This window comes from Furipterus horrens, unplaced genomic scaffold (genome assembly GCF_987537825.1).
Source record: "Furipterus horrens unplaced genomic scaffold, mFurHor1.1.pri manual_scaffold_5, whole genome shotgun sequence".
In the NCBI taxonomy this organism is placed as follows: Eukaryota; Metazoa; Chordata; class Mammalia; order Chiroptera; family Furipteridae; genus Furipterus; species Furipterus horrens.
In genome coordinates, this window is record NW_028327175.1 from 69837067 (window position 1) to 69846414 (window position 9348).

The window sequence follows — 9348 nt, forward strand, 5'->3', positions numbered from 1 at the left end:
AATTTAATACTGAGACCATGGTAAGTAGCTTTCCTAAGTTATTTTTTATTGACTGTATTGGGGTAGGGGATCTGTTTTCTGTGTGACTCCCTAATCTACTTAATGTGGGATGACACAGCAGTTTTATGAGATTGTTCCTGCAATTGCTTATTTTGAGAGCAGCAAGTTCCACTAGGGAATATTACTTGGGACTTTTTTTCCTTTTCCCTTAGTGGTACAAGTCAGGAACTTTCTAGACCAAACCAGAAATATTCTGATAAATACAACCTCATATACACATTTTAAAAGATGTTCTAGTCTGTCACAAGACAACTAATTTTTCCTTAAACAAATGAGAGAGCAAAATTAAATATAATAGATCATCTCCATGCAATGAGCGTGCTGAGGACCTGTAAGTATGGCTGTTTTCCAATTTGAGGTCCCTAAATGGGAGCAGTAAGCGTGGGGGGTGTGGTCAGCTGGGATGAATGAGCAAAAACAGCAGTGACCTTTGCATCAGGGGAAAGACACCATTCTGCTTCTGGCTTTTCACAGTTTATGTGTTTGTGTTTTTAACGTATGACTGAACTTGAAAGTTCATCTCTAATCTTGATCCACAGGGAAATGGCAGAAATCCTAACCAGCCAAATGATACAAACTTAAATTTCCTGTGGAGGAAAGGTCAATCATGTTCTGTTCGCTGGGAACAATCTCAGCCCAGCAAGCAATTCTTCTGATTAAAATTCCTGTTGAGAGCTGGTGATTTGTCTGATTGGGAACTAAATAGGTCCCTAATCACCTAGATAAGATGGCATCACTGGGCCTCACAAAGTGACCAAGATGAATATCCTCTCTGAAATAGCAACTTCATTTAAAAATTGAAAAACAAGAACAGGGCTGCATTAACAGCAACTGTTTATAGTTCTGTGTTGTGAGGCCACCAGTTTCCTCTAATTCCTATTGTTCTCTAAAGAGAAAGACCCATTTAACTGAGGAGGATTGACAAGTGATCTTGTGATGGATTTGAGTTATTGTTCAATGTGTAAGACTGGGGAGAGCACCGCAGCGGCGTGTCAACACTGCTGGAAGCCTCTGGCTTGGTGGGGCCTTTGCGCCATGCAGAAATCTGTGTGTACTGTTGAGAAAATAACCCTCTTGTGGTTAGTTTCTGTTTTCCCTGTGGAAAACGTAGGCCTTGTATAAAATGAGCACTCAGCCAGCGTGCTTAATTGGTAACAAGTGACTGACCTAGTGAGTTAGGTCAGTTCATGGAGAGGATTCAGTTCCTTTCCCCCATCCTTCAAGTTCCTGTTTTTTCATGGTGGGAGTTTTGTTATCCGTATCACCTACATCAACTAGGACATTCCTATGAAATCTCAAGATAATCTTTCTTCTGAATTCAGAATAACCCTAGATGCACCATTTCAACTAGAGGTCAGCAAAATGCTGCTACATCCTTGTTAATGTTTCTAATATTAGATTTTACATGACAGTCACTACTTACAGTTTCTTCATTTTCCTTCTCAATTTTTAGCTGCACTGCAGTGCCTGTTGTTTTTCTTTCTTGTAAAACAGAAGAAAGTAATAAAAAAGTTAAGATAACTGCAGATGAGGTGCATTTCCAGTCCCAGTTTGAAAGCACCTAAGGCAGCTCCTGTCTCCCCGCTTGCTCTCTGCGGTGTGTGCCTGCCGGGAGCTTCAGGAGAGCCGGGGACTGTGTAGGCTTTCAGAAAGGCCCTGGGAGTTCTTGTCTGAAGCTTCTCATCTTGTCAGTGCTGAAGGGCTGAAGGAGAATGCAGGGATTTCTCACAATGGTGAAATCCTGGCATTTTGTCTTTAATCTCTTTTTCAGTGTCAACCCTGTCGGATGCTCTGAGAAGACACCCAATTACAGTCTGAGGTGCTTTCCAGGGTCTAAAACTGCTCAGGAAAAGGGCTTTCTGTTCAGGAGTCTGATGGCATATGTATGTTCTGAGCTTTTAGCTTTTCATATGAAATTATAATAAATTGTGCATGAAGGTGAAACACTGAGGATGATACAGCCTTATGAAATTGAATTTAGTGGATGGTTAAATCTGATGACTCTGAAATATTGCTTTTTCTGAAGTAGGCAGGTTGGTGCCAGGAAAGTCCTTGATGTGTTGGGCACAAAACTGTGACATTTAGCTATTAGGCTACAGGAGACATCTGAAAAGACATCTGAAAGGGGGCGAGGGCTGCGTGCTCAAGTGACGGCCTCACTTCCAATGAATTTGAGTAGTTCTCTGTGTGCCTAATTATAATTAAGAACTTTATAGATCTCCTAAGTAGTAAATGTATCTAGTAAATATATGGTCTTTTTCAAAGGAATTTAGAAGGCTTCATGGTCAGATAAACAAGTTTGGGATATATTTTTAAATGTCTAAGTTGTACATTTTGTGTTCTCAGGATGCGGCCATATATTGTGTGTGAAATAGATTTAAATAAAAAAAACAATAAAATATATGGCAAAGGGGGAAAATATTGACTAATTCCTAATATAAAAAGCAGTATACTTTCTAATATATATTTATTTTTTAAGTGGACATGTTATAGGAAGCAATGAACAAATGAAGACAAGTCCATGGAATGAAACCTTGATTAAAGTTTCATTTTGGGCAAATAAAATGGTAATAAAAATTAAAAAAAAAATAAAACGCTTTATAAACATTTTTGTTGAGCATAAAGTGCATTTCACACTACTAAGTACATGTATACCTTGCTTCATTACGCCTTATTTCTTGTAGTTATCACGTTGTTTTTAACAAAGTAAAGGTTAGACCTTCCACCAGCAAAAAATTATGACTTGCTTTATTGTGATACTTGCTTTCTTGCAGTGGTCTGTAACTGAATCCACAGTATCTTCAAGGTATGTCTGTATTGGGAAGGCTGTGAACCCTGAGAAGGTGAATGGGGCTTTTTATCATCATTCATTTAAAATTAACTATAGATTGTTGTGCCTTGAGTGATAATCTGAATGTTAACCCCAATTCCATAGGATCCACTTTGAAGGCCTTGATATTTTGAAATTATTTTTCTTTAGTACTGAATGGGTTTTCATTAGTGAGTGTTCACAACTTAGAGAGGCAATAAAAATTGGAACTACTTTATCTGCTTGGTGGCCATAAGTGCTTTGCATGGTGATTTGCTTTGCTGGCACTGGGGAGGGTTGCATGTAGGTGACAGACCGTGTCATCAAGTCTACCCTCGGATGCTACTCAGGCTGTCCGGGGGTCACACAGGACAGCAGGAACCTGCAAAAATAAACTATTTTCAAGAAAGCTCCAGATGGATTTTACATATTTATTTAGATTTAATTTGGAGATACATCCAGTTTTGATGTAGTAAACATTGATATAAATTAACAAAACAAAATTTTTTTAGACCTATCTGTAGTGATTTGTAAGATATTTTTCTGTCATGCTTTGTGATTTTTAAAAAATTCATTCTGGAATAATCTAGAAAAAAAACATCTCATCAATATCAAATATAAAATATACCCAACAATACTAATTGAATATACTTGGCTAAATTTACTGCACATAGAGGAGAATTATAATTTTGAATGTTTTAATAGCGAGTGAAAAAAATCTTTGCCATGGTCAGTATTTTAAAAGCATTGACTCTTTTTGCCACCCTATCTAAAACTGCAAAACTGCATCCAATTCGTCCAATATACTTTCTTTCCTTTATTTTTTCATAGTTTTATGACTTCCTTACACATTAAGTATCTTACTTATTCTGTTAATTTTCTGTTTCTATCAAAATGTAAACTCTATGAGGGCAGGAATTGGTCTGTTTTGCACAGTATCCTCATCGCCTACAGCAGTGCCTGGTGCATAGTTGGTGCCAAATATTTGTTGAATAAATAAGTAAATGAATTTTAAGAGACACAATAGTCATTCATTCATTCATTCATTTATCCATCTATCAGATATTTATTAAGCGGACATTGTGTGACTGTGTCTCACATAAGTACCTAAATTGATTTGAGTGTATCCATTTAATTAACACTTTATTAAATGTGGAATTCCAAGCTCCCTCATGTCCAAGGAGTCTGTAATTTTAAATATCTGTGTTAACAGGGCCCTACCGATCTGTAAGAATTAACACACATTAAAAAGATTTCTACAGCTACAATTATGATACAGTTGCCAAATTAGACCATGCTTCCTGTCACTTGAAAATTTGGAAGGGTGTTAAGGTGTTGGGAAGACATTCCTGGGCTTGAAAGCTGGCTCCATCACTTGCTGTGTCACCTTGGACACATTCTTTAGCCATTTTGTATCTCAGTGTCTGCATTTGAAAAGATGGGTTGAGGTGAGGAAGAAATGAGGTAATAGATGTAAGGTGCTTAGGACAGTGCCCAGCACATAGTACGTGCTCATTGCCGTCAGCATTGGTGCGGGCTCTCCTTAGCTCAAAGCGGTTTCTATACTTAGCTTGTTTTTGTGTTTTGTTTGTATTTGGAAATAACATCTACAATATTTTCCTCACATGGGAAGCAAGTGCCATACTGAATAGAAATATATTCAATGCACTAGCACTCTTTTTCAGATGCTCTGTATTTGTTTGGTTTTTTTAAGTACTGTGTCATTTGCACTTGCTAATATTTATGCTTTATTGGAGAAAGAGCAACAATGGTTATTAAATGTTGTCTAATTATCTTGGCTCAGTGTTGCTTTCACTCTCTAGGGAGCCAGTGGCTATGTGTGCTATGGATATTGTATTCCAGAAAGGAAAACTAAAGGATAGAAGTTTGTGAATTCAAGAAGAATTTAGGGGGACAGTGTTCAAGTGCGTTGTACCCTGGGGACTTGTGTTTAGGATGGTTCTACCTGGAGACAGATAGTAGGAAAATCTCCCAGAGGTTCTGAGACTCAAAGTTGCAATGGAATGTTGACTTGACTGCTTCCTGGTAATGGGATTTTGAATCTGTCCCCTGACTTTTCAAAGAAGCAAAAAAGGATTGAGACCGAGTGCCTTGCAGACAGAATTTGAATCGCACTACTAATTAATTAACTGTATGTTTTGGTCCCAATTTCTGAATCTTGAAGTCTTAATTTTCTCACCTGTATATTGGCCATAAAGGAGTCTCTCTCATGGTGCTGGTAAGGTAAGACATAGTTAAATCACTTTGCATTGTGCCTGGTACATGAAAAATGCACAGTATGTTGTTATCACTGTAATTAATAATGGGCAACACCAAGCATCTACCTTAAAGATTTAGGGACTAAGATGCATAAAGCACCTAACACAAAGTACTTGCTTTCAAACTATTTTTACCTCCTTCCTTCTTGACTTTCCAGGGGATGGTGCACTTCTGCCACGTCGATGGAGAGTAGCTTCTACCTTTTCTCTGCTCCTTCCAGCAGCCTCTTCTCACTGTGTCTCTGTGAGTGATGCTCACACAGTGCCTGTGCCTCAGCTCTTGCTTTGTGCTCACAACGTGCAGGATTCAGAGGAGGAGGGCAAAACGGGCCACTCTGTGAATGCCACACATTCCAACTCCTTGAGCTTTTCCACCGAAAACATACCCACCTACATCCCTCCCTTTTTCCCAAGGATGATTATGTCTGCTTAGTACTTAAAATCCCAGAATCCTAATGCTAAATAGTTTGGTCCAGAGGCAGAACACTGAGGGTCCGAGGGCCAGTGCAACCAGGAGGCATTTTCTTTCCCTGCCTGGAGTGGGCTTTCATGGAGTTTTAGGATTTTTGAATTAGTTGTTAATATTTTGAAGAGTCATACATTTCAAATTAAAACACACACAGGCTCGTATGTGTTTCTGGCTACTCTGGCGAAGTGGGACAATCTAGCACCCCTCAGCCCAGATTCTCCTGGGGTGACAGTGATCTGGAGGGAAGCAGGAGCTGCCCCCCTCTCTTTAGTGTCCTCTGTTTAGGCCCCCCCCCCCCCCCCCCCCCCCGTCTCCCTGTGTTTATATTACCTGCACAGCTGCTGTCCCTCAATAGTCCAGGTCTTTCCATTTACAGATAGGGCATCTGAATCCAGCCAAGCCGTAGTGCTGCTTATAGGTTGTAAGGTGAGTTTACTGACTGAGTGAGGATGCAAAGTCTGGTTTTCAGATTCTTAGACCCCTGCTCTTTTTATTCATGAAAGGTCATTATTCAGCTGAGGGCAGGTGTAAACATTTTTCATGACAAATTTTCAAACATCTGGGCCCATTGTCTTTCTTGGTTAGAGAATGAGCAGGTCTGAATGAAGTCACAGGTTCAAGTGTGCTGTCCAGTCCCATGTCCTTTACAGTTTCACAGCTCCCAGCGTGTCCGCCGCGCCCGCTCCCAACTTGCAAGCCACTGGCCCTTGTAGACAGTGCTCAGGGACTGTTAGGAGACTTGACCTGACACCACTCATCCAGGGATGGGAACGCAGATGCCACGGAGCTGGGCTGTTAACTGTGTGTGACAGTGGGGGTGACCCGGAGACTCAGCCTTGGAGAAAGCACAGCTGTCCCTCAGCTGCAGTTGTTTGTGGCTGTGAGGGAATCCGGGTGCTGTTACATGATTTTAGGCTCTGTCTTTCAGGGGAAGCCCAAATCAGAATTTTGTATCAAATTTTCTGGCTTTAAATTTGGCAATCAGTTCACATTTGTAAATAAAGCTGTTTTGTCTAAAAAGAATAAAGGCTCAGCAGCTTGTGACCCCTGCCAAGGAGAAGTTCAGGTGCAAAAATGAATAATCATCCCTGCTACTGGAGTGGCAAAGAGAGACTCACCCAAGGAGCCCAGGCTTTGGTTTGAGAAAGACTTGGATTTAAGTCTTAATTCTACCACTATTGGTATGTGATGCTGCCCAAATAATTTCACCTCCGAGTTTCAAACCCCTCATCTGAACATGCCCTTATTACCTTCAGGGGTAGAATCAAAGAGAGAATGTAGGTATGACATCTGACACAGAACAGGTACCAACACCTTCTCAGCTTCTTTTTCCTTTGTTGATCTTGTCTTGGTTTTTGCTGGATGGTGTATTTGAATTTAAATCCGTATACTGGCTGCTTTATTTATTTTTTTCCATCTCAGAGGACCATGAAAGCTGTGGGTGGAAGCCTGCTTCTCATGCTTCCTCAGGTCCAGGACTGAAAATGATCCCTCAGGAAGAGATAACTGTATTAAATGTTACCTGGTGCAATCAAAAGACATTTCAAACAAGCTATTATTTATGACATTAAAACACATACCAGCAACTAAGTACATTTAAATATAGTATTACAAAGTAACAGTTCACTGCCAGAAAATATGCTATATTCCCAAGCAACATTTCAGTTAAAACCATATTGTTCAATTAGAATAATCCAGAAATGCTGGCAAATTCAGACGTTCCATTTTATTTTTAGATATATTTTCCTACTCATGGCTAAAATACATATTGAATAGATTTTTTTTCGGAAAATTTAAATATTTCCTATTTAGATATATTTTCCTACTCATGGCTAAAATACATATTGAATAGATTTTTTTTTGGAAAATTTAAATATTTCCTATTGGATTTGGATGAACTTTGAGAGAATTCTAAATGTTTTTTTGAGTAATTAAAGCTTTTAGGCAGAGCAATGACCAAAGAAAGGCCCACCTCCTCCCTTGACTTCACCTCTGACAGCTGAGGGTGGGAAGTGAGATTAACTATGAACAGAATTATGGAATTTAGGGCTTCTACCTTTTGACTCTGTTATCATCCAATTAGAAATTCTTTGATTTATAACTATTCTTTGTTTAAGGAAGGAAATAAGAAAAGCCACAATGAAAAAAATGGAGTCAGGTGTCACCAAACCAACACTACCCCATGCTGGGACTGTGCTTCAGGTGGGAAATACCCTCCCCATCCGTTTCCCTGTTTTTACATATTCATTCTCCCTCTCTCTCTCTCTCTCACATACATACACACACACACACACACACACACACACACACACTGATCACCTGATCATATAGAATGGTGTTAGGCATATCTAAGTTTAGGGGAAATGTTCCTAAACATGGCAAAGATAAAAAATACTTGATAAAAATCTTTTTATATATTTTTCTATAATTACTCTCATAGCTTAGAAATGGTCTGAATTGTGTGATGTAGCTGTTGCTAGGGAAACTTGCTTTTTAGTGAGCAGCAATTTTCCAAAACAGATGCATTTCCTCTCTTACTAATGAGTGTGCAAATGGTACCTCTGTTGCTTTTTGCTTCTATATTTTGGAAACAACTTGAACTATTTGCTTAGGACAGCAGACATCTGCTTTATAAAATTGAAGCAGATAGCCTCCAAGAATGTCTTATTTATATGCAACTTGTGCTGCATATTTCAAAAGCACATTTGCTGTTTTGCACTTTCTCGTTGAAGACATTTCACACCTGTTAATGGCAGAAATAATTGCTTATCTTTTTTTTTTTTTTTTAAAAAAAGCCTCTCTAAAACGTTTAAGCATGTGTGGTTGCACTGCGCATTTTATTCCCACCGGCCTAACGGTGGAGTGGGGAACCTTCCTGATTTGGCTGGGAAGCAGCAGACTGGAAGTCCTGCTTCAAAGTAGCAAACTGAATATTGTTATGCAAAGTTGAGTGGGAGAAAGGCTATTTCAGAGGCAATAACGTTTTCTTCCAGTTCACTGATCCACTAATTTCTATTCACTTTAAACTGCTCTAGTATTTTTAAGAGGAAAAAAAAAAAAGCTATTTTCTACCATTTACACTGTTCTAATCTTTGGCTTTGAACAAAATCTGCCTGGATAACAAGAAAGACTAGTCATCCTCCTGCTTTCAGGACAGCTGGTAATGGGTCCAAACACATGCAAATAAGTGGTGTAGTTATTTCCATAAAAGGTGGGGCCACATGCTCTCTAATTGTGCTCTCTGATTTTAGATGAAGGAGAAAGATGGATTTAAAAATCAGGAAAGGAAAGGCCAGAAAAGGAGAGCAGCAGCTTGAATAGTTTCAAGGATTATCTGAGCAAAAACAATATACTCACATTTCTTTTTTCCTTTCCTTTCCTTTCCTTTCCTTTCCTTTCCTTTCCTTTTCCTTTTCCTTCCTTTCTTTTTTTCTTTCTTCCTTTTTTGGAAAGTTTCTAAATTTGATGGCTTTTTATAGTACCACTGAAGTGAAAGAATATTTTGCTGCTTATTAATTTAAATTTACAAGAAAGCTTGCCCTAATATGAGTATATAGGATTGTATATGACTTTTTTTCTTTTTGTTACATCATTTACTCTTTGTGTGTGTGTGTGTGTAAGTTTTGTTTCTCTTGACAATCTTCCTTAAAAGGATTAAAGCTGCATTAGCATTGGGTATATTCAGTGCATGGTTTTAGATCTCAGTTAATTCAACTTGAAGCTTTTATAAA